The sequence below is a fragment of the Trichechus manatus genome, unplaced genomic scaffold (assembly GCF_000243295.1).
Source record: "Trichechus manatus latirostris isolate Lorelei unplaced genomic scaffold, TriManLat1.0 scaffold00046, whole genome shotgun sequence".
Taxonomy (NCBI): Eukaryota; Metazoa; Chordata; class Mammalia; order Sirenia; family Trichechidae; genus Trichechus; species Trichechus manatus.
Genome location: NW_004443982.1, coordinates 2,568,824 through 2,593,750, shown reverse-complemented (window position 1 = coordinate 2,593,750; position 24,927 = coordinate 2,568,824). Strand labels below are relative to the sequence as shown.

The window sequence follows — 24,927 nt, the reverse complement described above, 5'->3', positions numbered from 1 at the left end:
ATGAACAAAGAGAAAAAGATTTTAAAAAATGAACAGAGCCTCAGGGACAGGTAGGACAATAAGAAAAGGTCTGTCATTCATGTCACTGGAGTCCCAGAAGGAGAGGAGAAAGAGAACAGTGCTGAAAAAAATCTTTGAAGAAATAATGACTGGAAAAAGTTCCTAAGTTTGTTGAAAGATACAAACTTACAGATTCAAGAAAATAAATGAATCCCAAGCAAGATAAACCAAAAGAAACAAATGAATGGGTACATTATAATAAAAATGCTGAAAAATAAAGAAAAAACATCTTGAAAGCAGCCAGTGAGAAATGACACATTTTGTATAGGGAAACAATTCAGATGACTGCAGATTTCTCATTAGAAGCTATAGAGATTAGAAGGAAGTGGCACCACATTTTTCAAAGCGTTGAAAAGAATTGTTAACCCCAAAGTCTATATCCAGCAAAAAATATCCTTTAAGAATGAAGGTGGAATAAAAAACAGATGAAGGAAAACTAAGAAAATTCAGAGCAAGCAGACCTGCTCTGAAAGAATCGCTAATGGAATTTCTTTATACAGAAATTAAATGATATCAGAAGGAAAATTGAACCATCAGGAATGAAGGAAAAAAAACAGAAATGGTAAATATTTGGACAAATATAATAGACTATTAATATTTTTTTTGAGTTAAACACATTTGATGATTGAAAGCAAAAATTACATTTTCTGATGGGATTTTCAATGTATGTAGATGTAATACTTAAGACAATGATAGCATAAAGGGGGGAAGGTGAAGAGACCAGTATACTGGTGAGGTTTCTACATTGCAGTTGAAGAGGTAACATATTGATTCTAAGTAGACTGTGGAAAATAAGTATTTTGTAACCCCTAGAGCAATCACTAAAAAAATTATACAAACAGATAAAGCCACAATGTTGTTTTTGTTAGGTGCCGCGGAGTTGGTTCTAACTGATAGCGACCCCATGTACAACAGAATGAAACACCGCCCGGTCCTGTGCCATCCTCACAATCATTGCTATGCTTGAGCCCATTGTTGCAGCCACTGTGTCAATCCATCTCATTGACGTTCTTCCTCACTTTTGTTGACCCTCTACTTTACCACACACGATGTCCTTCTCCAGGCACCGGGTTTGGTTTGGTTTTATGGAATGTGTGGCTAATTGCCTCCATGAACAACTGCCTCTTTTCCTATGAGACCAGAAGAACTGGATGCTGCCTGGCTACCATTACTGAACCTTTTGATCAAATATTTTATAGAAGAATTCTGATCAAAAGGGGGTAAAATGCAGACAGAATTTCAAATTCTCACGGACTCCAGACTTTCTGGAGCTGTGGAGGCTGAATGAACCCCTGAAACTATTGCCCTGAGATGACCTTGAAATCTTAAACCAAAATATCCCCTGAAGTCTTCTTAAAACCAAACAATAGTTTAGCTTAACTAGTAAAGAATGTCTGCCTTGAGCATTGTGCCCTTTCAAGATCTATCTACATGGGATCAAACTGACAACAGCAACTCAAAAGCTTAGATAAGAACCTTACAGGGTAATGAATTTATGTTAATGGGGGAGGAACAACTCAGAAAAGGAGGGTGAGAATGATTGCACAACTCGAATGTAATCAATGTCACTTAATTGTACATGTAGAAATCATTGTATTGGTGTACATTTTGCTCTGTATATTCTGAACAACAACAAAATAAAATTTTTTAAAAATCCGTTGAACCAAAAGAAAAAAAGGACAATTTTATTGTATGATAATTAAAAAAAAAAAAAATACCCTTAAAAATTCAGTTCTGATGGTGCTTCACTAGCTTACAGGTTGCAGTCCAAACTTCTTAACATGGATTACAGGGCCCACCCTGGTGGTGGCTTCTCAGCAACAGCACTGTTTCCCTCATAAAGCCTTAGAATGTGGTTTTTATGGGGGTAGACAGAAATGTGGTCCCGAAGGTTGCAAATATTTTGTCTGTAAGTAAGAGACAGTTTTTAGTAGTGGAAATCAAGGATTTAGAAGACCTGAGTTCTCACCCTGGTGTAGCATTTTGTGGAATCCTTGTCCAGTTACAGCCTCACTTGCCTACCTATTAAATGTGATTCTCCCAGGGTCACTTTTAGGAGGGCAGAAATTAAAACATTTTCAAGCCCAGGCCAAACCAAATTTGCACATCTTTTTCCCACCTCAGGTCCTTCTGTAGGGGAGAGGAGTGCACGATGTATGTGTTGGTGGGGGAGCAGATTGTTTTGTCAAAAGTTTTTCAACACCCTTTTAGCTCAGTGGTAAAGTTACCTTCGAGGTTCACTGCTCAGCCTGCGAGTGGACAGCCCAGTAAAACCATGAGAGTAACGAGGTACAGGAGTCCAGTGACAAGGCCCAGAAGGCAGAAGGGGAGTAGGAAGCTGATGATAGGGAACACAAAGTAGAGTAAGGATATTGTTGATGTGTTGTGAGATTGTTAACCATTGTCATATGGCAACATTTGGAGTAACTGTTAAATGGGAGACTATTTTGTCCTGTAAGCCTTCATCTTAAGTGAGAATAACAGCACAATTAGAAGAGCGTAGTCAATGTCACTTAAATGTGTATGTAAAAAGAAATTTTTGAAATGGCGTATCTTTGGCTATGTGTATTTTCACCAAAAAAAAAAAAAAAAGTCGAGAATTTAGAGGGTTAAAATGTTGTGGGGTTGTTAACCAATGTCATAAAACAGCATGTGTGTTACTGTTACATGAGAAACTATCTGTTCTGTAAGCCTTCATCTGAAGTACAATAAAATATTAAAAAAAAAAAAAGTTTTTCAAGCTGCTTTATGCATTTATTTAGCAGTCTGGACTTTATTCTTCCATTCCACTTCACTTCCCCAGTAACTAACTCATTTCATTGAGGTTTGCATTGTGCAGAGAACTGGCTTCCAAAACAGTTACAGTGGCAGATATTTCCCCATAGGATTGTCCTGAGCTGCAGCTAGGTTTTAGAGCTCTTTGTGGCAGCCCTTTTGGTGTTATGATCAACACAGATGGAGATTCTTGGCTTGTGCTGTTGATGTCCTCCTTCACCTACCATCTCTAGCTGCATGTGGCTTGTTTAGAGCTCTTTTGACCACCCAAGCCCACTCCCCCATTTCCACCTCTATTCAACTCCCCCCATGCTGAGGAAAATGATGAGGCACTGTTGTTATGTTTATCCATTTATTAAAATATTTTGAGAAGCAGTACTTTATTAACTTTGAGGACTGGTGTTACATTTTTTGGGGGAGGAGGAATAGGCACATTTTGTGGACCTTTTCTTTCTGCTTTTCCCTGTTACCTTATGACCATACTAGGTTCCTCCCCCAGTCAGCCCCTGGCCTTGCTGCTTGTTTGCAGGGGCCTTTAAAGAAAAAAACAAACAAAAACACACACACAACAGAAAACAACAATGGATTACAGATTAGCAGACAAATAGACAAATGCAATTCCACAAACCACATAGCCAGTTGAAGTTTTTTAATAGGGTGGAATGATGCTAAGGGGTTTGGTTGCTTTGGTATTAGTATTCTACCTCTTCATATGAAACTTTAGCTCTTCTACTTGCGTTCTGAGGGAAGATGATATTTCTTATGGTCAAACTTTAATCAAATTTATAAAGTTGGGACTCCATTATGCTTCTTCTACCCTATTGAATACAGCATGGGGCCTTTTTGGAGAGGTGACTGATAGCTGCTGACTGCCTGTAGTATTGACACCAGAAGGAGTTGTACCAGCCCGAATCTATTGGCTTTCTCCTTCCCCACTGTTCTGGCCAGGAATTGCCCACCCAATCAATCCCTCAGAAAATGCCACCAGAGTTGCAGCCAAACCCCAGAGCTTTGTCTCCCACTGGTGTCTATGAACATAATTGAGATGGATATTTGGTGTTTGGTCCCACTGTCCAAGTAATTATATTACTGCAAGTGGTTAAAAAATGACATCCTGAAAGGTGCTTATGCTCCCAGGTGCTAAGGCAACTTCCTGGAGAGAGGGATCACTTCTTGCTTTGTTTCCAAGCTGCTACATGCAGGTACTCATCAAGCTGTCTTCCTCTTCTGGAAGCAACTGTAACTAATAGGAGGTAACTGAACGATTTAACCAACCACACCTGCTCCTGGGCCTCATCACCTATCAACTCGGCTCCATGAGCTGACTCTAGCTCCAAATTCTAGTGGATTCATTCAATATCATTCTGATTCAGGTGGGAGGACAGGGTGGGTGAGAGGGAATCCAGATGGTACAACAGATCAACAGTAGCATTACATTGTACAAAGATCAATAGTACTCCAGTAAAGTAAGCACAAGAGATGGAGTCCTATTACAGTTGACTGTCAACAGTGATAAAAACAATTGTAAAACACTGCCAAAATAAGGCTACCTTCTCCCAGGACTTCCTTCTGCTCCCCTGAATTTTCTTGCCCATTTTGGAAGACTCTTCTGAAAAAATGCAACTTGGTTCCCGACTCTTTGAGTATGTGTTTGTGCATGTGTTAATGCGTGCAGCCACAGAGGAGCCAAGTTAAGTGGGCTGCAATGGTGCTCTTGTTGATGTTAATACCTCATCCTGGGCAAAAAATAGTGATGCCTGGAAAACCAAAGACATAGCAACAACACACTCCTCACCCCAATACATACAATAAATTAACACATTCTAATGCTTACATAAATTTTAAATATTTTTGCTGTATTTTTCCATTGACTTTCTTGTCTAGTTGTAGAGCTAGGAATTTTTTGTTTGTTTGGCACAGCAATCAGATGTTTGTTAGTATTATTCTCCTCACCCCTGTAGAGGTGGAACGCAGATGGCTGGTTTAAGTGGGCTAGGCTGGTGGAGTCCCAGGGTTGAGAACCAGTGCTCAGAGTCTGGATTGTGCACCTTGATGAGCCAGCCATTGGACTGAGTCAGGAATTGAACATGCTCAGTTTTTCTGAGAAGTTGGAAGAGGCCAGTTTTCTGGCTTTCTCTTGGTAAGTGAGAAGGGATCCTTACCCAAAAGTATGATTTGAGGGTGAGGTGAGGATGGCAGGTGGAGGATGGAGTTTGATCAGATTTGCCTGACTGGGAGCAGGCACTCAAAAAATACAGTTTAGGATTTGGAGTAATTTAAGCCTAGTTTATTTTCATGAGAAATTTGGAAGAAGAGCCACAAGGAAGCAGAGGCTTTTACCCTCTGTTTCCTAGACCTGTGTTCTTTTTGGTCAGTCTGAATGCTCTCTGTAGTCAAGGGAAAAGGGAAAGATGGGAGATTCAAAGATGATTTAGGGACTGATCCAACAGCCTGTCTAGAAGATGCAGGTCAAGATGGAGCTTGTGGGGAAGGGCCTAGCTGTAACTTGATTGTTAGGGCAGTCCCTAGCTCAGCCCTCTAAATCACAGAAATGAAGGCCTGGCTGCTTCCATATGGCCTTTTTATTTGGGAAAGGGAACAACACAGGTAGGGGCAGTTGCTTATGTAAAGTCCAGAACAAATAGAGCAAAAAAGGCAGCATGCCAACTTAGCTTCCTTCTCTAGGTCATTGGTGTTTTTAATTACCATTTCCATGACCTGGCTCAGAATTTGAAGGGGGCATCAGAATCAGCTGGGCTGTAGGTAGGTACCAGTCACTTATAAGATGCTGAAAATGCACCAAAAGATTAGAAGCTCCACCAAGAACTAGGGCAGTTGGTAGAGATACTTCTGTGTGTGTAGGGTAATGAGGGAGGGGTGGGTGGGGCCAGGTAGGGAGGGATTCCTGGGTTAGCACAATAAATTATAGGGTTACCTAGAGGTTGAGTTGTATTTTCAGTTCATATATATACATATATATATACATATATATACGTATATATATACATATATACGTATATATGTATATATATACATTACATATACATATATATATACATCTTTAAGTCTTTATATATAATGTATACTGCAGCACGGCGGCAAAACATTTAGTTAAAAAATCCAGCAAGAATGCAGGCAAATACTCCTTGGAGGCATGCAGCCTAGGATCAAGGCTGTAGGAGGGGAGCCTGTATGGTTGCCATAAGGAGTGAGTTCCAACCAGTGGGCCCACTCAGTCACCAGAGCACCACCTGGACGTGTACAAAGACGTACACGCACACGTGGGAAAACAAAAGATTTTCAGAGAGAAAGCGATCACCATACCTATAAGAAAAGATTTCACGTGGTCATTTTAACAGGCAAGTAGACAAGCCCACAGGACCTAGTTCTTATGTTAATCAACCAACTAGAAGAGACCTCCTGAAGTTGCAAGTCGTAGTTGGCAGGGATTGGGGGAGACACAACCAAGCCTGGTTGCCCTGCTCCCTCTCTTCATCTCATTGAGAGTACTTCTTTCTTTCATTCATCCACTAGCATCAATAGTTTCTCCGCCAGTCAGAGGAAACTATTCCCAAACTCTCTGAAAGAGTGAGTTCATTTATAGATCCCAGGCCATTGATAAAGAGTTCATCCCAATTAAATATTGTAGTTGGTCGAGATGCACAAAGAGAAGGAGAACTGAATAAGACAACTCAGAACGAAAGTCTTTGGCCAATGAGAAAATGTAAACCTCTAAGGAGTCCTATATTAAGTCCAGGAAAAATGTATTAGTGTAAGGAATTGGAGGATCTCTTTTGGTGGTGCTCATGTTTATTCCGAAATAATTTAGTCTTGCCTGTATTGAGGTTTCAAGAGTTTTGTAGTAGAATTCTAGATGTTGTGAGTCCTTCCAGCTTTTAAGGGCTATAGTTGAGGTCTTTATGGTGTTGGAGGATCATCATCTTTTGCTTTATCTTCACGATTTCTGCGATGCCACAAACTGCCTTTATAGAAAAAAAATAAGTATACAAATAATGACATGAGCACATTGCCAGATGCCTAAATATATGGACCCCAAAGAGAGTAAATGGATTTGTTTGTTCCTATTGTATCAACTACCTCTGAACCATCAGAGACAATCAGCTACATCATATGAGCCAAACACAAATGGGCTGAGTTCTCAGAACCTGATAAGCCATGGACCGCTATTGACCCCTTCAGAAAGACTCTCAAACACCATGGTCTTCCAACTGGCAGCTTCTTGGGGAATCAAACCAGTTGGACTAAACCTTAGAGAATACAGCTTGGTCCAGGAGATTCTCCCTTGGCATCTGTGCAAAGTCAGTTCCTCAAAAACAAACAAACAAATCACACACTAATCCTCTTAAATATTGATGTCCTATAACATTGCCTGAGGTACCATCTGTCATTGTCTACATTCCAGGATCCATAAGTGTGGTCAACAGAGCTGTGTCAAATGAGGTGTGGGCAATGTTGGTATTTCAACACAGTGTTCCAAAGGACCGGGACATTGCCAGGAGAGGAGGCTTCATAGGGGAACCTAAGTCCACATCTGGTATTCTCTTACCTCCCAGGTCTATAGCTACGATCATAATACTCCTGCAAAACCAGGAGTCTATACACTAGTAAGTTGCTAACAGGAAAAAGGAAAATCACTAACATTGATCCCTTGTCTACTATGTCCCAGGCATTTGGCATGAATAAAGTATTTCATTTTATCCTCATAACAATGCTCTGATTTAAATACTACTATTCTTTCTGTTTTATAGATGAGTAAATTGAAGTCCAGAGAGGTTAAGTAACTTTCCCAGGATCACAGAGCTAATAAATTACAAAGCCAGAATTTCCAATCTAGGTATGAATGATCCTAATGCTCTTGCTCTTCTAATAAGTCATGGTGTCCTTCCAGGCTGATGTATCTATCATTATAGAGAGTAATTCTGTCACCAGAGTGAGCAGTAGGCATAGTCAACATCTAGTAATTCTTAAGACTGGAAGGCTGAGCAGAAGTGTACAAAATATAAGTCAAAACATGTCCTTGAACTTTAAGCATGTCTGATAGTCTGAGACTGTCATACAAGGTACAAAAACAATACTAGCCTGCCTAACCACTGCTCATCCCTCCAAGGGAACAGAGAAGCAGATCCTTACTTAGATTGCTACAAAGCACTAGCCCAAGAACTACCTTCTTGCACATGTCCCTGGAAGCAGTATATAGAGATATCAACAAAACAGATTTAGGAGATTATGTGCTTTCACAAAGGGGAGAGATCACCAATGCATACAATTGTTGAGAAGACAGCATGGGGAATTTTTAATAATTTGAATGAAAGACTGGCTGTAGAGAAACCCTGGAGAATTGGCCACGGTCAGTGGGGAGAGAGCCATGCGGCAGTGGAGCTGTAGTGATATAAAGCTCTTTTGATCCCAGGCAGAATGTCTGCCTTGTAACTTCCCTACTCAGCAAATGTCTCCATGCATCATCACTTAACTGCCAGTGCTCTGCTGGCTATTCCAGGAGAGGGATTCTGTTCAGCATATCATCTGTGCTGGCCTACTGAGTTCCCTTGGTTAAGTACAAACAGGTTGAAAGGGAAGGCTTACATCCCCTCCTGTTTGTGAGTACCCAGAACCGAGGTTTCCCTCAGAAGCATTCCTGTGGCTCAGTCCAGAATCTCAGCCCCATATGCTAGGGAAGGGAAAGAAAGCTAAGAAAAAGCAAAAGTAGCAGCTTTTTGAGGAAAAAGCAGCCCATTTGCTTTTGGGGAATGTTATGGAATGAATTGTGTCCTCCAAAACATGTGTTGAAATCCTAACCCCTGTACCTGTAAATAGGAGTTTCTTTTGCTATGTTAATGGGGCCACACCAGAGTAGGGTGGGTCCTAAACCTAATCACTTCTAAGTAGTGTCTTAGAAAAAGAGCAGAATAGACAGAGACACATAGAAAGGGGGAAGACAGATGACAGAGACAGATGCATCTATGAGCCCAGGAACACCAAGGATTGCTGCAGCTACTAGAAGCTGAAAAAGACAAAGAAGGACCTTCTCCTAGAGCCAAAACCCTGAATTTGAACTTGTAGCTTCCTTAATTGTGAGAAAATAAATTCTTGTTCTTTAAATCCACCTACTTGTGGTATTTTTTGTTATGGCAGCACTAGGTAACTAAGACAGGGAATAGATTTGGTGCTTTGGCTTTCTCATCCATAAAAAGGGAATATTTGTGGTTTCCATAAGATGATACATTTTTCAAACCCTGGCAAGGTTGATCCAAAGCATGGGTGGAGGTGAATGTGGAAGAAAAAGTAGAAAAGAAGGAGGAGGAAGAGATGCCCCCAGAGAATGAGTGTGCCCTCAGGAGCAAAGAAGAGCAGATGGACATACTGAACCTGATACAAACAGTGAAAGTATGAGATTTAAGGAAAAGAAAAGTGAGGTTAGATCTGAGGAAAAGTCTGACAATGAGAATTAGTAGAATACTATGGGTATGCCCTGTCCTGGAGACCAGAAAGAGTATCTGAAGTCCTCCCTCTGGAAATACACAGGCAGATAGGTAGCCATGGGGACTAGGACCCACCAGAATATTTTGAAGTTGGCTTCTCTCAGGCTCAGACAATTCTGTCCTGTACTATACATCAAAGGCTATTTGGTGGGACTAATGAGGTACAGCAGTCCAGGGACAAGGGCCAGAAGGCAGAAGGGGACAAGGAAGCTGGTCATAGGGAACCCAAGGTTGAGTAAGGATAGTGTTGATGTGTTGTGAGGTTGTTAACCATTGTCATAGGGCAACATGTGTACTAACTGTTAAATGAGCAACTATTTTGTTCTGTAAGCCTTCATCTAAAGTGAGAATAGCAGCACAATTGGAAGAGCGTAGTCGATGTCACTGAACTGTGCATGTAGAAATTTTTGAAATGGTGTACCTTTGGCTATGTATATTTTCACCAAAAAAAAAAGGTCGAGAAGGGAGAGGGTTGACATGTTGTGGGGTTGTTAACCAATGTCATAAAATAATATGTGTACTACTGTTTCATGAGAAACTATTTGTTCTGTAAGCCTTCACCTGAAGTACAATTAAAAAAATTATATATTCTATTAAAAAAAAAAGCTATTTGGTGCTATGTTGCCAACCCCTTTTCAAGATGAGATGAGTGGGAACTATGAGATAATGGATTACCATTTCTTGCCAAATCTCTGCTCTGAAGAAGGCAGGGCAAAGGCAAGCCAAGCCTGACTGTGACAGAGGTCATGCCAGGTTCATGCCCAATGATACAGTCACCAAGTTCCACAAACAGATCATATGAATATGATGGTTAAGACTGTGTGTCAACTTGGCTGGGCCATGATTCTCAGTGTTTATATGTGATCACTCCCATGACTGAATATGCTGTGAGTAGCCAGTCAGATGAAAGGGAGTTTCCTTGGGGGTGTGGCCTGCATTTGAATATAAGCAGATGTTCTGGCTTTTTGCTCACTCTGGATCCTGCGGCTGCCTCCTGTCGTCTTCACCTCTGGTCCTTGGGACTTGAGCTGTCAGTTTATCTGCCGAACTTGGGATTTGTTGATCTTCACAGCCTGTGAGCAGAGCCCTATTCTCTGACCTGCTGATCTTGGGTTCGCCAGCCCCTGCAGCTACATGAATCAGGAGAAACCTTGCGGTCTTGCCTGCTGATCTTGGAATTTGTCAGCCTTCACAGCCTGTGAGTGGGAGCCCTGCTCTCCGACCTGCCGATCTTGGGCTCACCAGCTTCTGCAGCTGCGTGAATTGAGAGAAGCCTCTACCCTGATCCATGGACTTGGGACATTCTAGCCTCTACAGTCACATGAGCTGTTTGCTTGATATAAATCTCTCTATTTATATGCTTTACTGGCTTTGCTTCTCTAGAGAACCCAGCCTAAGACAAATACCTTTAGGTCTTGTCTCTCTAACAGGATCAGCTGTAAGTGCTAAATGTCATGATGGGTAAAATGTCTTTGTATTCACCTAAATCAAGCATGTTCGGTCAAAAAGTCACTTCCTGAGGGCTATACTTATCCACTGGCAAAAAGGAAAGTTAAAGATGACCTTCTCAGTCTGAGTCAGAGAAGAGTGCGAGGACAAGAGCCATACATGTACACCCACACCTATACTTACACACCTGAGAGAAGCCACAAGCAAAGGTCAGAGGAAGAGTGGGTGGGTAGCAGCAAGCTTTTGGGGGCTTCTGATGGCAATGGAAACTGACAGCCCAGAAGATGGGCTCTTAGCCTGGGAAGCATTTGGTTTCAGATAAAGGGTTAAGATGCTGAAAAAAAGTGATGTTTCCTTCAGGATGGGGACTATGTCTTCTCCTTCCCTTGAAACTCCAAAAGACATTTAGTATAAGGCTGGGCAAATGGGTAATCGAATTGCATACAGACCGATCTTAGCCTTGTCATGGGGCTTTCAGATTCCTTGATGTCATTTCATCAGACCTAATGATGACATTGCAAATCTTTTCAGTTTGAGCTGATTGGGTCAGTGCTGTGTACCCAAAGTCACATTGGTAGGGCAATAGACAAAACCTTGGGAGGTGATGCTGAGTTGATTGAGTTGGGAGGGGGAGAAGGGGAGCAAGTAATCCAGTATTAAGGGGGCTAGAGGCAATGAGCCTGTCACATCAATGTAGTTCAAAGCTCTACCAGGGAATTGGGTTTGGTAGAGGGGCAATTCTCTTCTATATGTACATATGGAGTGTGGATTCTGACTGTGGTACTGGTCAAGCTTAAAGGTACCTCCAGAACTTCTCAGGAGGTACTGTGCCCTCTTATTGTGGGGGTGGGAAGTTCTTAGGACCGGGGAGTGCATTCTGTCCTATTGGGTACTCAAAGACACTGCCTATCCTTTATATATATATATATTTTAAATCATGTACACTATTGCTATGTCCCTCAAATTTCTAGCTAGTCTAGGCCCAAAATTTAGGAGAAACCACGGATATGAAGAGTTGGTACAACTGACAACTCTGAGAGAGCCTTCTTTTGAGTCCTACTGACATATCAATAACACTTAGAACCATTTCTAAAGAAGGAAAGGATGGAATCAAAATTCAAACAGCGAAGCATAGAAAGTTTGTTTGCATTTCCAGGGAATTACTGTAACAGGTAAGGAATAAGAAGATTTAGATAGGTCACTGAACCTGCTTCTGACCCTTTAGGTGCCCAGCACTAACATCCCCAACCCATCTCAGAAAATACTGCTTTCTGGAGTAGGACCAAAAGCTTGTAGTCATTTGACTGGGAGAGAAACATAATTATGACTGTTTTACCATACTTTAGCAACAGGGGACAGGAACGGGTCAAGCCTGTTTGTATTTTTTGCTTCTGTGGTATATATCACAGAGACCACAGAGCAATGTTCCTCCTCAGGTTCTCCCCCTACCAGTATTCATACCTCTTTCTAACTTACACCTTGTCCAAGAGATTGTTTAGCATTGTCTAAGATTGGCTCACAGCGGACCTCCTCTTCAATCACCATAATGCCAATGAACGTTTCTGATGGGGGCTTCAGATCCCTGGAAGGTACCCAGGTTGCTGGGGAATTCTTCATGATCCCTATGCTTGTCTGTGGGGATGACTTACCAATAAAACTCTGGAATCTTTGGCCTGGTTTAGGCTTGTCTTTCTCTTTTAGTTTCTTTCCCAATTTGGGGAATTTAACTTTCAACCTGAAGCTTCTACTGTCAGTGTCTGAAGATTTTTCCTGGGAAACCATAGCAAGAGAAAGGTCAAAATGTTAGTTACTTGACATTTAGAAACAATTCCTAGAGGCCTGGAAAGGTGGTGGACAGATCTGCTATCTCTCCAGGCATGAGCGACACTCCTACTCATTGGTCACATACCCTAGGCAACTGATCTTTATCTACCAAGACCTACTATGTGCCAGGTGCCTTGACAGATACTTTAATAAATGCACTTATATAAGGCTCAAAAACAACCTTGAGAAGTGGCTATTATCATTCCTATTTTGGAAATGAGGAAATAGAGGCTCAGAGAGGTTATGTAAATATTTCACCTGAGGTCATGTGGCTAAGGGTTGGAAGGGTGGGCTTGATAGGGCCATTGCTAGCTCATATGGCACCTCTGTGTGAATTAGAAGAAGACACACTTTCCTTTGGACATACAATTTGGTAGGCTCCAACTTGCCTCCTTGGCCAAGTATCTTTATGTAGGGAAAAACCTGCATCCCAGGCTACCTGCTTCCCTGCCTGGAATTCAAAGAAGGTTCTCTAAACATAGTTCTTATTTATGAATGTGGATTCTCTGTTGGGCAAAATATGCAGGCTCTGTAACTCCAGCTCAGCCTTCCAGCCTCTTGCTCCTGCTCAAGTGTACTTATTTTGCTACCAGTCTCAATAAAGCAAAATTCTGAAGTTAACTTTGTTGCCAGAAAATCCAGACACACTCCAGGAAGCTTTGGTATTATCTATTTATTATCATTTATATACCTCTTTATTATTATTTATATACCTCTGCTCCCCTCCATGGGGAGCCCTGGTGGTGCAGTGGTTAAGGGCTATGGCTGCTAACCAAAAGGTCAGCAGTTCGAATCCACCAGCTGCTCCTTGGAAACCATATGGAACAGTTCTACTCTGTCCTATAGGGTTGCTATAGGGTCGCTATGAGTCAGAATCGACTCGACAGCAACAGGTTAACAGGCTCCCCTCCATTAGGAGAAGAGCATAAGTCTGTTCTCCCTTCTGCCTTGACTGTCACTTACCCTCTCTCGTCTAGTACTGGCCATGCACCCTGGCCTCTAGAATTTCTTTTCAGAGAAAAACTCAAGGAAGGGCATAGGACCTTCCCTCTCAGCCAAAGCCTTGGAAAACCTAATGATTAATTGACTCTCGTCCTGCTTTCCCCACCGAAGTGGATTTGAATCTTCTGTAGCCTGAAGATGGAAAAGCTTGGTGTCAAGTGAATAAGCAACATCTTCCTGGCTTTCTTTCAATCCACTCTGCCTTTCTTTAGATCTCTATGGAAATACTAGAGCCCCAAACATGAGATTATGCCGGAGGCCAGGAAGACTCACATATAAATTGGGATCTCTGGATATGGACTGTGTGTGCCCCATTTCTTCAATATCTAGCCTATTTGCTTAGTGCAGAAAGTTGGTGGGAGGGAGTTGGGCAGACATGGCTGCAGCAGCATGCTTGTCTGTTTTCCCACTCTTGCCTATTCTGTAATATTTTTTGGACTTGGACAGACATGGCTCTGGCAGCATGGTTGTCCATTTTGTTTGGCATATTTGAAAAACTGGTTGTTTGATTAAGGAGAATCTTTCTTAGATTTTTGCTTGATTGTTTGGTTAAGAGCGACATTTAGTAACTCTTTAGGTGTACTGCAGTTTAGGTCTGGATTCGAGAGTTTGAAACATTAAAGACGTAATTCTATTTTCAAAGAGCTTTAAGTCACTATAAGCCTCAAAATTCGGGCCTTTTTGTGGCTCAGAGAAAACCTGGAAAATAGTGCTCTGCTTTGCCAAATTTGCAGGGAAAGGTGGCAGCTCTTGGCCTGTGTTATGAAATTTTCAGGGAGAAGTGATAGTTTTGTACCTGTTTTATGATACAATTTCTCAATAAAGAATCAAAATGTTAAAATTAAAATCATCAGTAGCTTTAAAGTACTTTCCAATTAGAGGAACTAGTCTATTTAATGTCTAAAATAAGAGACTAGGTCTCTAGCCAGCAGAATGAATTAAGTTCAAAAAGAAGGAAACCAAAAGCTTGGAGCTTATCGCTTAACATCTTTGATAAATGAGCCTGAATTACACCCCTACTACTGAGACATTGGTTTGGGGTTCATATTTAAAAACACTATAAACTGATTATACTAGAAGTAATTTGGAATTTCAGTGACCACTTTGGGAAAATGAGCTTTCATTTGTGTTGTCCATTCTTTCCTTTAGGGAACTTTGCTTGATGCTCAGGTTTTGTCATAAGGTCTAATATTCCTCCATCTGAGGCTCTGGCAAGTTAATAAGTTTTATCTAGAACCTGTTTTTTCTGTTGAATTGAGTCGATCTTACCAAAAATTGCTTTATACACTTTAAGAAACTAGGATCCCCATATCCTTGTTTTGTGTGGTATTGTTTGGTGAGTTTATGTGGTCTTTCTGTCTCTTTTTGTTCTAAGAGCTTGCTTCTGGTCTCGAGCATTGTGTCTTGTATCAGGTTGGAGATTATGGCTGAGAATTGCTTTTTTTTGTAAGGCTAGTCATAGAACCTCAGTTCTTTCTTCATCCAGAAAAAAACTGCATTTTGTGTCTGTCTTATGATTTAGACTTTTAATAGTTACTTGGAGAAACTTTGATATAAATTGGTCCACTTAAAAAGTACACTAAAATCTTTATGTTTTATACTATGTTAATCTTAAAAGTGAAACCTTTCTAAGTAACTGGAGCTAGATATTATATGGAATGTGTTTTAGTTAAGGAAAAAGGATAGTTTTGTCTTAAAGTAAAAGTAGCAGTTCCAGAATAGTAAAAAAGAAATTAGTTAGTTATCTTTTGTCCTTAAAAATTCCTAGGTCAATTTAAACATATGTAAACGAATTGGGATGACACCCCCAGCCCTGGTCTTGCTAGACAAGAATTGATGGACTAATTTACAAAACTGCTAAAGAGCTTTGGTATTTACTGGGTAGATAGCCTTTCAAAATGCCTCCATCAATTTAAACATATGTAAGTGTCTTCCAAGAGTCTAGAGAGTGAGGGCAGGGCAAGATCTGGCCTCCTCAGCCCCAGCCCCCAGTCTCCAAGTTTGTGTAGCACCAGAGAAGCTTTTGAAAGACCATTTCCAGCTAGGTGGAGACTCTTTTAAGGCAAAAGATAAGAAAAATTGCTGCTTTGCTATAGTTATCAGAAATTGAGTGGATCCCAATCATAAAACTGTAAACAAGTTCTCTCTATTATAGGGGAACTCTAAGAAGTCAAACAATAGAAATCACAGTGAGACACACCTCAAGTGGCTTGGAAAAATATTTCCACTCCTAGCCAGACCCTTAAGGTTATGTCCATATCAATGAAGTGGTCAATTGAGCAGACACTTTGTGATTTCCAAAGCCAGTTGATAAAATCTTTAAGGGCTAAAATTAGATTGGGAAAAATATGAGAAATAGTAAAAGTTGAATGAAATCTTAGAATGTTTAAATAGACTTTTCTTTCAACAAGAGTTATGTTTTATGGTATTCAGGCTCAAAATAATTCCCAAGACATTTTAGGTACCTTACAGATATTAAATTGAGTTAATAGATATTTTTCATAATTTAAGTTCATATACTTTGGCTTTTTATGCCACAAGAGGAAGAATACATATATATATTTAAGTCTGCCAATGAGTGTGTTCATTTTTGCCATTTAAAGGGATGCACTATAAGAGGAATGCAACAAAGACAACATTTAAGAGGTTTATTGAAAAAGAAATTTATTTGATATGGTCAAGTTTCATCTGTCTGACTAAAGTTTAATGGTTTAATTTATGAGATTTTTAGGAGTTTTAATGTTAAGTAGCATATAAAACAAAGAATTAGGTTTCTCACTGTTAAAATAACAAAATTTTCTTTGATTTCTGAGTTAAAGGGTTAATTTATTTGTGTAATCTGCCTCGAAGACAGAGGTTTGGCCTCTCATTAGAATAAGATTCCTGAGCAGAAAACCAAGTCACATGGCTTTTAGAAAAGAAAGCGAAGGTTTTTATTTTAAGATCTTTGGCTAAATAACTTAAGTATTGTTTCACAGTGACCTATAATAGACTCCTGGCAACTCTGAAACTTCATGGAAAGCCACAAAAATTTTTATATGTTAGTATTTCCTCTTATGTTTTTGCCTAATTTTGGACAACAAATGCATGATGTTGTGTCATGATTTTGTTTCTTTATTGTTAACTTGGTTGCAACTTTATTTTTTTGAATATAGCATTATCAAAGCCAATAGTTTGAGGAATTTACATCATTTACAAATGAAATTTTTTAAATTAATATTCAGGTATATAATGTTGGTATATTCTTAGTATATCCTATGTGGTATTATGTCTCAAGATTATTATGTATTATATCTGAAGTTTTTTAAAAATACGGTTTATGATTGTATTTAGAAATATTTTTTGTCTGAAGTTTTTTCAACTGATTTTATTTGGCCTTTATGTTTTACTTGTAATTAATTTCTATCAGGTCTTTCACTATTAAGAATATTACGTTTATAAATTAATCATGGCCATACTAAGTTTTGTCATTTGCAGATAAATTTTTACTTTGCTGATTTCCTGAAAACGTTTGACCAAAATATGTCAACAAAAAGATGGACTATATTGGACTTGCAAAAAGCACTGTGGCTAGGCTCAATCAAGATTTCCAGAACTCTTAAGTAGAAGCTGATGAGTTCACAGACTGCAGCTGATCCAGGATCACATGGAACAGAAGTTAACTACATAAGACTGAGTAAACGAAAGGAAACTATGGGCTTTATGTGGGAATGCTGCTGCTGTTTTAAGGTCCTACTTTCTGGATATAAGAAACCATTTTTCTTTCTCCTAAATTATCTAACTAATGGTTTAGATATTATAACACTTGAATTATACGTTCCTGTTGGTAAATTTAACAAAGTTGTAAATATCATAACCAGAGAAGTATCTGAAATTTGAGCTATGATTTTACAAAATAGAATAGTATTAGTTTTGCTGTTAGTTTCTCAAGAAACAGTTTGTGCCTTAATAGATAAATGTTGCTGTATCTATATTAATACTTAATATGAGGCTTTGCAGAATATAGTTGCTGTTGAGACACATGAAAAACAGTCACTAATGCTGCTTACGTATAAACAAATACTTCATGAGATTTGTTTCCTTGCTTCAAAGACCTTAGGGTCATGGTTTCTGTCATGGATTGAATTGTGTCCCCCAAAAATGTCTGTCAGCTTGACTGGGTCATGATTCACAGTATTGTATGATTGTGTAATCTGATGTGATTTCCTTGTGTGTTGTAAACCCTATCACTATGATGAGGTTATACTGATGACGTCTACAAGATTAGATAGGCTCTTAATCCAATCTCTTTTAAGATATAAAAGAGAGAAGTGAGCAGAGACATATGGGAGCCTCATATCACCAAGAAAGCAGTGCCAGGAGCACAGAGTGTCCTTTGGACCTGAGGTTCCTGTGCAGAGAAGCTCCCAGACCAAGGGAAGACTAATGACACGGACCTTTCTCCAGAGCCGACGGAGAAAGCATTCCCCTGGAGCTGACGCCCTGAATTTGGACTTGTAACCTACTGGACTGTGAGAGAATAAACTTCTCTTTGTTAACGCCATCCACTTGTGGTATTTCTGTTAGAGCAGCACTTGATGACTAAGACAGTTTCATTGGTTATTTCATACAATTGGCCTAATATAATTGTTAGTGTTTCTGTTTTATTTCCTAGTTTGTTATATGGTGCCTGGGATCTTAAAAACAAGGTGATGCCCAATTACCGTTTATTGAGCATTTTTGATAAAAGATTCTATAACAAGACCATGATCCAAAGGAAAGAATGATGAGAGAGTTGTATGTAATTCTCCTGGAATCCAGATTTCTGCTCTTCATGGAGGCTGGGGTAACCCACACAGGCTATTGCCTTTGGGTGTATTTTTGAACCTTGAGTTTTGAGAAAAAAAAAAAAAAAAACTGGTTCCTGAAGCTACTTTGAGTCAAACAATGGTCCAGATAAACTAGTAAGACCGTTTTGCTCTGGGGATTGTGCTTTTTTTTTTTTTTTTGAAGAATTCAGTCTGTTTTAGGAAATTCAAATAGGAAATTCAAAGATCAGACTGAGTTATGTTTAAGGTAAATAAGTAATTCATTTAATCAGTCTTTAAGACAATGTCGTATGAAATACCTGTCTAATGTTTGTAATCAAACTGTCAACCTCTTACGATGCAGAAAATTATGTATCTTAAAGAAACCAGGTTCTCAGAAGAGATTGACCTCATGGCTCAGACTCCATTTTGTCTTAGGTTCCACTTCTGCTTCTGAGAAACCGACCCATGACTGTTAATAGGTAAAATGAGGAGGGGCATCTTGCCCTTGGGTAGAACACTTAGTATGTTTTAAACAGACTAACTGAAGACCTCCTACAGGAGAGGTGCATCCTGTATTATCTTGCTAATCATGAATTCTCTAACGGAAACTTTGTTGTCACATGTAAATTTTCTGTATCTTCTGTTTTCTCTAGACAAACTTTGAGTGCTCTTTATGGATATTTATCTTTTGTGTGATAGATCCAACTATATTAATTTAGATGATCCCTTTCCAACTGATAGTGACTTTATGTGGGCAATCACTTGTTTAGATTCCTGACAAATGTGTGGGCAATGCACTTTGAGAACTTTAGAATTATCTTTAAGTATTCATAGTAACAGTGCTAGTAAATATTGGAAAGGTAATGTTAAAATTGTAACTTGAAAGTTAGAAGAAAACCCATTGGTCCAACACTCAGGATATGGTTGTTAGCTTTAATTTCTACTTATGGTATATCAATTGAAGAAATCTTTTAAGAAAATTTGTCAGTCACTATGGGACAAATAACAGATAGATGGAAGCACAACAGTGAGCTCTGATCTCATAAGCCAAGGTGACATGAGATAATAAAATAACCTTAGATTTTTTTTTTATTAGTCCAAGAAAGTGGTAGTCTGTGCTGTAGACAAGATATACATAGAATTGGAGAGCAAACTGCTTGGTTACACACTGTAACACCCTTGCAAACACCAGATTTGTTTGGTTCATTACCCTCAGGAATAAGTACATGGGCTAAATCACTATTGCAAGGAATTGTAACATTCTTAGTCTACATCCTGATAGTATTAGGCATAATAAAATTTATCCTCTATTGTCTTACACACCTAAAAGGCAAAGAAGGCCTCAGGCTAAAATGTTGATGTACATTGAGTCTGCTCACTCTGGCAATGTGATTAATGGGACCATCACTCTTACTTAATAACCTGGTGAAGAACCAGATGGTATCCAGTGGAAAACCAGCACTGTGGGTTTAAAGAGCCTGCAATGGCTGCCATCTAGGAGCTCAACTAAGTCCAGGTACTGATCATCCATGTGTTATCTCCAATCTCTGATCAAAAGGAGGGAATGATTTAGGAAATAATATTGGAGTTATTATTCCCTCTCCTTGAGAATAGAGAATGTGACCCAGCTGGAGTTGGGCTCACAGGGACTCACAAGGATTCACAAGGACACATCAGCTGGGCCCTCAGGTATAAAGACGATAGCTAAGATAATCTTGGAAAATATCTTTTAGGGAACTTTCACATAAAGCCAATCAAACAGAACACAAAAAGATTTTCTACTCTTTTTCTATTAGGATTTAGTGAATAGAAATTTGTTGGATCAGTGAAGACCCTCCTGACTGTCGTTACTGAAACCTGTACCAATGATTATTAAGAAATACAATTCAAAATGTAGGATCACAATTTCTAGCCAATCTGAAAAGGCTAAGCTTTCAATGGTTTTGCCCATTTGTAATGTTAATATACACTGATGATTCTGTAATCATCCTTGGACTTGGGCAGACATGGCTGTGGCAGCATGCTTGTCCGTTTTCCCACTCTTGCCTATTCTGTAATATTTTTTGGACTCAGGCAGACATGGTTGTGGCAGCATACTTGTCCGTTTTCCCATTCTTGCCTATTCTGTAATATTCTTTGGACTTGGACAGACATGACTCTGGCAGCATGGTTGTCCATTTCCCACTTTTGCCTTTTTGAATATATGCTGAATAAAACTTTCTTTTTGCTTTAAAAAGAAAGAAAGAAAGTTGGTGGGAGATAGTTCAACTGGGCAATAATAAAGTAAGAGAGGGAAGCAAGAGTTTGCTTCCTTTTTTGTATAACAATATATTTTTCTTCCCCAAAGGTCTGCTGATCAAGAGCAGCAGGCCACAAAGAGCCTTGAAAAGTGCTTGGGTCATCAATGAAGGCACATCAGAAAGAGAAAGTTATTGAATCCTTTAAGACTGGCATTTGTATATGGCTTTCCCTCTGAAATGTTAGCCTCATTGCTGCACTAGTCCAAACCTGCCTGTATGGTTTGCTCACATGCATGTAACTGGTATACGGGGACAGAAAAAAAGGTAAAAGGGAGTAGGGGGACCGGGGATTCCAACAGGTTAAAATGAGTGGTTCCGTGGTGAGGAAATTTCAAGGAAAACCCTGTCAGGCCATAAAGGGAATAATTTACCTTATGACTTATGGGTGCCTTTGGGTCATTTGATTTATGAAATAGGACTTTTTTTTAAATATTCAGAAATCACTTACAGTTGTCAAAAAATGACAATATCCCCTATAGCCATATTGCAGTCACTATTGCCATGCTTGCTTTTCTTTTAAGCCACATACCTGAGAGGGACAGGAAGTAGCTAGGAGAGATGATATTTGGAAGATTTAATCACCAGTATGGCCTGGGACATTCTACTCTGTCCTATAGGGTTGTTATGAGTCATATTCGACTCTACAACACTGGGTTTTGTTTTTTGGCAGTGGGTATGGCCTGGGCACCAAACATTTAGAACAGATGTTGGCTGGTGTGGACATACTGGTATGTACCAGGTACAATTTGATCCTGGTAGCAGGTACTGAGCAAGGAGGGGATTTGCAGCCAGAAGAGCAGTACAGGAAAAAACAAAATAAAACAATACTGCTATTCTTTCCCAATCATCTTTTGACAGAGTGAGTCTTCTTTCTGGTAATTTTCCCATGGTCATCTAATTTTTCAATGTGCTTTCTGCTTTGTCCTTATGGTGATGAGAAGGGGGAGAAGGCTCCATTAAGCACAAGCTGAAAGCCACCATTGGACTCCCCCTGCTACATCAATCACTGTGACCTGGCCCACTCTGCAAGTTAAGGTACCAAGGAAGAATCCCTCTTCCCCTTTATTTCCCAATCCCCAGATTACACACCTCCGGAACAAGGACTGAATTCATCCAGTCTATCTCTGACAGCTTTTCAAACTCCTTATTCATGGCATCCAGGGTGTTTTGCAGTGTGGCCTCATCCTCAGCATTTCTTAGCTGGTGCAGACAGGAAAAAGAGTGAGTGTCCAATCCAAAGCCAAGGCCACCGAGAGGAAAGAGGAGTTTGGGGCCCTGGGAAGTGATTCTTAATCATAACAGGAGAGGAATAAAACGGCTTCCTAATGGCTTCCTATTTAACATCTGGAGACTTAGGCTCAGAAAAAGAATGGGTGGGACTGAGTCTCACATTCTATCCTCCTGTCCTTCTGGCTCCAATGGAGAACTTGTCCAGGATTCTTCTCTGAGGTAAATGTGCAAACTGACTCAGAGGACTTTTTTGTTGTTGTTGCTAATTTCTTGGTTCCTGCCCTAATACATCACTTGCCACAGCACAACCGAGGTGGCCAAATAATGAAAATGGGAGTTACTGGGTAGAATTCACTTTATCATAAATCTACAGTCTCTGCCAACACTGAGCTCTAACTGCCCTCCTTCAAGGGGAGGAATAACACCCAAATGAAACAAGCCTTATCTCCATCCCACCTCTATGACAAAGCTTTTCTGTAGATACATGGTCATTCTTAGTTAGCTGCTGCCTGTCCTCTGGCTTCATTTGGATGTCTGTGTGCAGGGAGAAGGGGTCCTCACCAGCTCCTATGGAGTGAGAGCCTTCTCAAATATGGCACATTCTCAAGTTGGGTTGTTGTTTGGTACAAACCAATTTTCATGCCATGAGCCTCAAGAAAGTCTGATTAGTAATGAGGCCCAGCTCCTGTCTTTCCTGCTGCCCAAACTGGTAAGGCCATTGAGCTCTGCCTATATATAGAAGGTGCTTCTGTTGTTGTTTGCCACTGAAAGACTCCAGCTTGGGGCTTAGACGCTGGAACACCCTGTCTGATTGCTTTAGCCACTCTGCAGCCTGTGCAGTTTGCCAAATAGGTGTGAAAATGGAAAAGGGAAAGAGGACATGCTTCTTGAAATATCAACTCAGAATCCTCTCTTCAAATAAACCTTAATTAGTTGAGAAGCAAGCACAGCACCTGCTTCAGGGCTTCAGCAGCCAACGCAAAAGTGGAGTGGTCATGATCAGTTACCTCACCAGAGAAAACTCACCAAATGTACCTATGGGATTTGCATACTAAGAAACATGCAACTATTCTTGTAGCTCAAAAAACTGAGCCTCAAGTACATTCTCTACAACCCTGATAAAAGCTACCATCTACCGAGCCCCTACTATGTGCCAGACATTGCTAGGTACTTAATATACATTAGTTTGTTTAATTCTTACAGAAATCTGGGGAGGTAGATAATAAAATTTCTATTGTGTAGATATGGAAACTGAGACCCAGAGAGGTGAAGTTACTTCATACAGCTAGTAAGTGGCAGATTTGGGATTTGAACCTAGAGCTCCCCAACTTTTCCCACTTTTCCATACTGCCTATCTACATGGTGAAAGAAGTATGTAGAAACTTGGGAGATAAAGGGCATTTCAAAAGAGTTCTCACTCTTAAGCTGATAATGGGGAACCCAAGGTTGAGAAGGGGAGAGTGTTGACATGTTGGGAGGTTGGCAACCAATGTCACAAAACAATCTGTGTATTAATTGTTTAAAGAGAAACTAATTTTCTCTGTAAACCTTCATCTAAAGCACAATAACAACAACAACAACAAAAGAGTTCACGCTCTTCTACTGCAACCTTCCTAGGTATGCTGAGAACACCCTACTTTTGATTGGCCTGGTCTGGACCCAGGAGACATTTTCCAAAGGACAATGTGAGTGAGAGACTTTCTTTCAAGGGTATAGTAGTTTCTGTGGATTAGCATAACCTATGAAGTGATTTGTCTGTGGCCATACCACCCTGAACGCACCTGATCTTGTCTGATCTTGGAAGCTAAGCAGGGTCGGGCCTGGTTAGTACTTAGATGGGAGATCGCCTAGGAATACTGGGTGCTGTAGGCTTAAGGAGCACTCATGGCACAGTGGTTAAGAGACCGGCTGCTAATCAAAAGGTCAGCAATTTGAATCTACCAGCTGCTCCTTGGAAACCCTACGGGGCAGTTCTACTCTGTCCTATAGGGTTGCTATGAGTTGGAATCGACTCAATAGCAATGGGTTTGGTTTTTGTTTCAGTTTATGAAGTGAAACAAGCAATGACAACCTCGAGTAATGTAGCAGGGACTGCCAGGCAAGTGTCTGGGAAAAATGCTCCCACATGTCTCCAGTAACCTATAACCAAGCACAGTGACCACATTCAGAGGGGATACATTGCCCTCCCATGCTCCAACTCCTGGCACTCACCAAGTGTTCATCCAGGAAAGCCTTGGTATCATTGTAGAGCCCTTTAAGACTAAATGTAACATCCACTGCATCATTTCTGCTTAGTATCTGAGAGGAGAAGAAAGGAAGGGAAAGGACAAAGACAGAGGAGTTGTTGGTTAGTAAGCATGCAGTTGGCTTCTGTGTGGGAAGAAAGGGACAGGCTAGTATGAGTGGCTGTAGGTGAAAAAGTAATATTCAAAATACAGCACAACTGGTACAGCATGGGCACCAGCCAATCAAAACTGATGCCAATTGTCAACTACTGTACAAATATATTTGTGTGTCTTACAAAATGGAGAAGCACAGCTTGGCTTTTGGCATCATTAATTGAGTACTGTGGGTATAAGGAAACAGAAAATATGCAAACCAGAGAGTAAAATTTGAGGCCATTTGGCTAAAACCACCTTTCCCTTGACAGGTGGAGGTAGGCCCAACCATCTCTTTTCTTGAAACTCTAGGCCTTGAGTTCCTGACCTCGCCCAACTGAGATCAGGTCAAAAATAAATAGTTAACCCATTCATTAGCAGGCCCTGACCTTTTATATTGCCCCTTTTTTATTCTTCTGCCTAGCACTAAAGTTACTTTTTAAGAGCATCACTTAAATTTTCTAGCAGTGGGTAAAGTCATGAGATGGTACATTTAACATCAAGTGTTCTAATCTGGATCTTTCCCTCAAGAGGGAAACTAAGGCACTCTGGAATTTTGGTTCCAATGACAGGTACTGTTGTATCAGGTTATACAAGGATGAGGAAGGGTCAAGGCAAG

The 24,927-nt window shown here is 40.2% G+C and overlaps 1 pseudogene; it reads left to right on the top strand.

Moving 5' to 3' along the window:
* The first annotated feature begins 23,683 nt into the window (after nucleotides 1–23,683).
* Nucleotides 23,684–23,802, top strand: LOC111820692 (uncharacterized; annotated as a pseudogene).
* The last annotated feature ends 1,125 nt before the right edge of the window (nucleotides 23,803–24,927 follow it).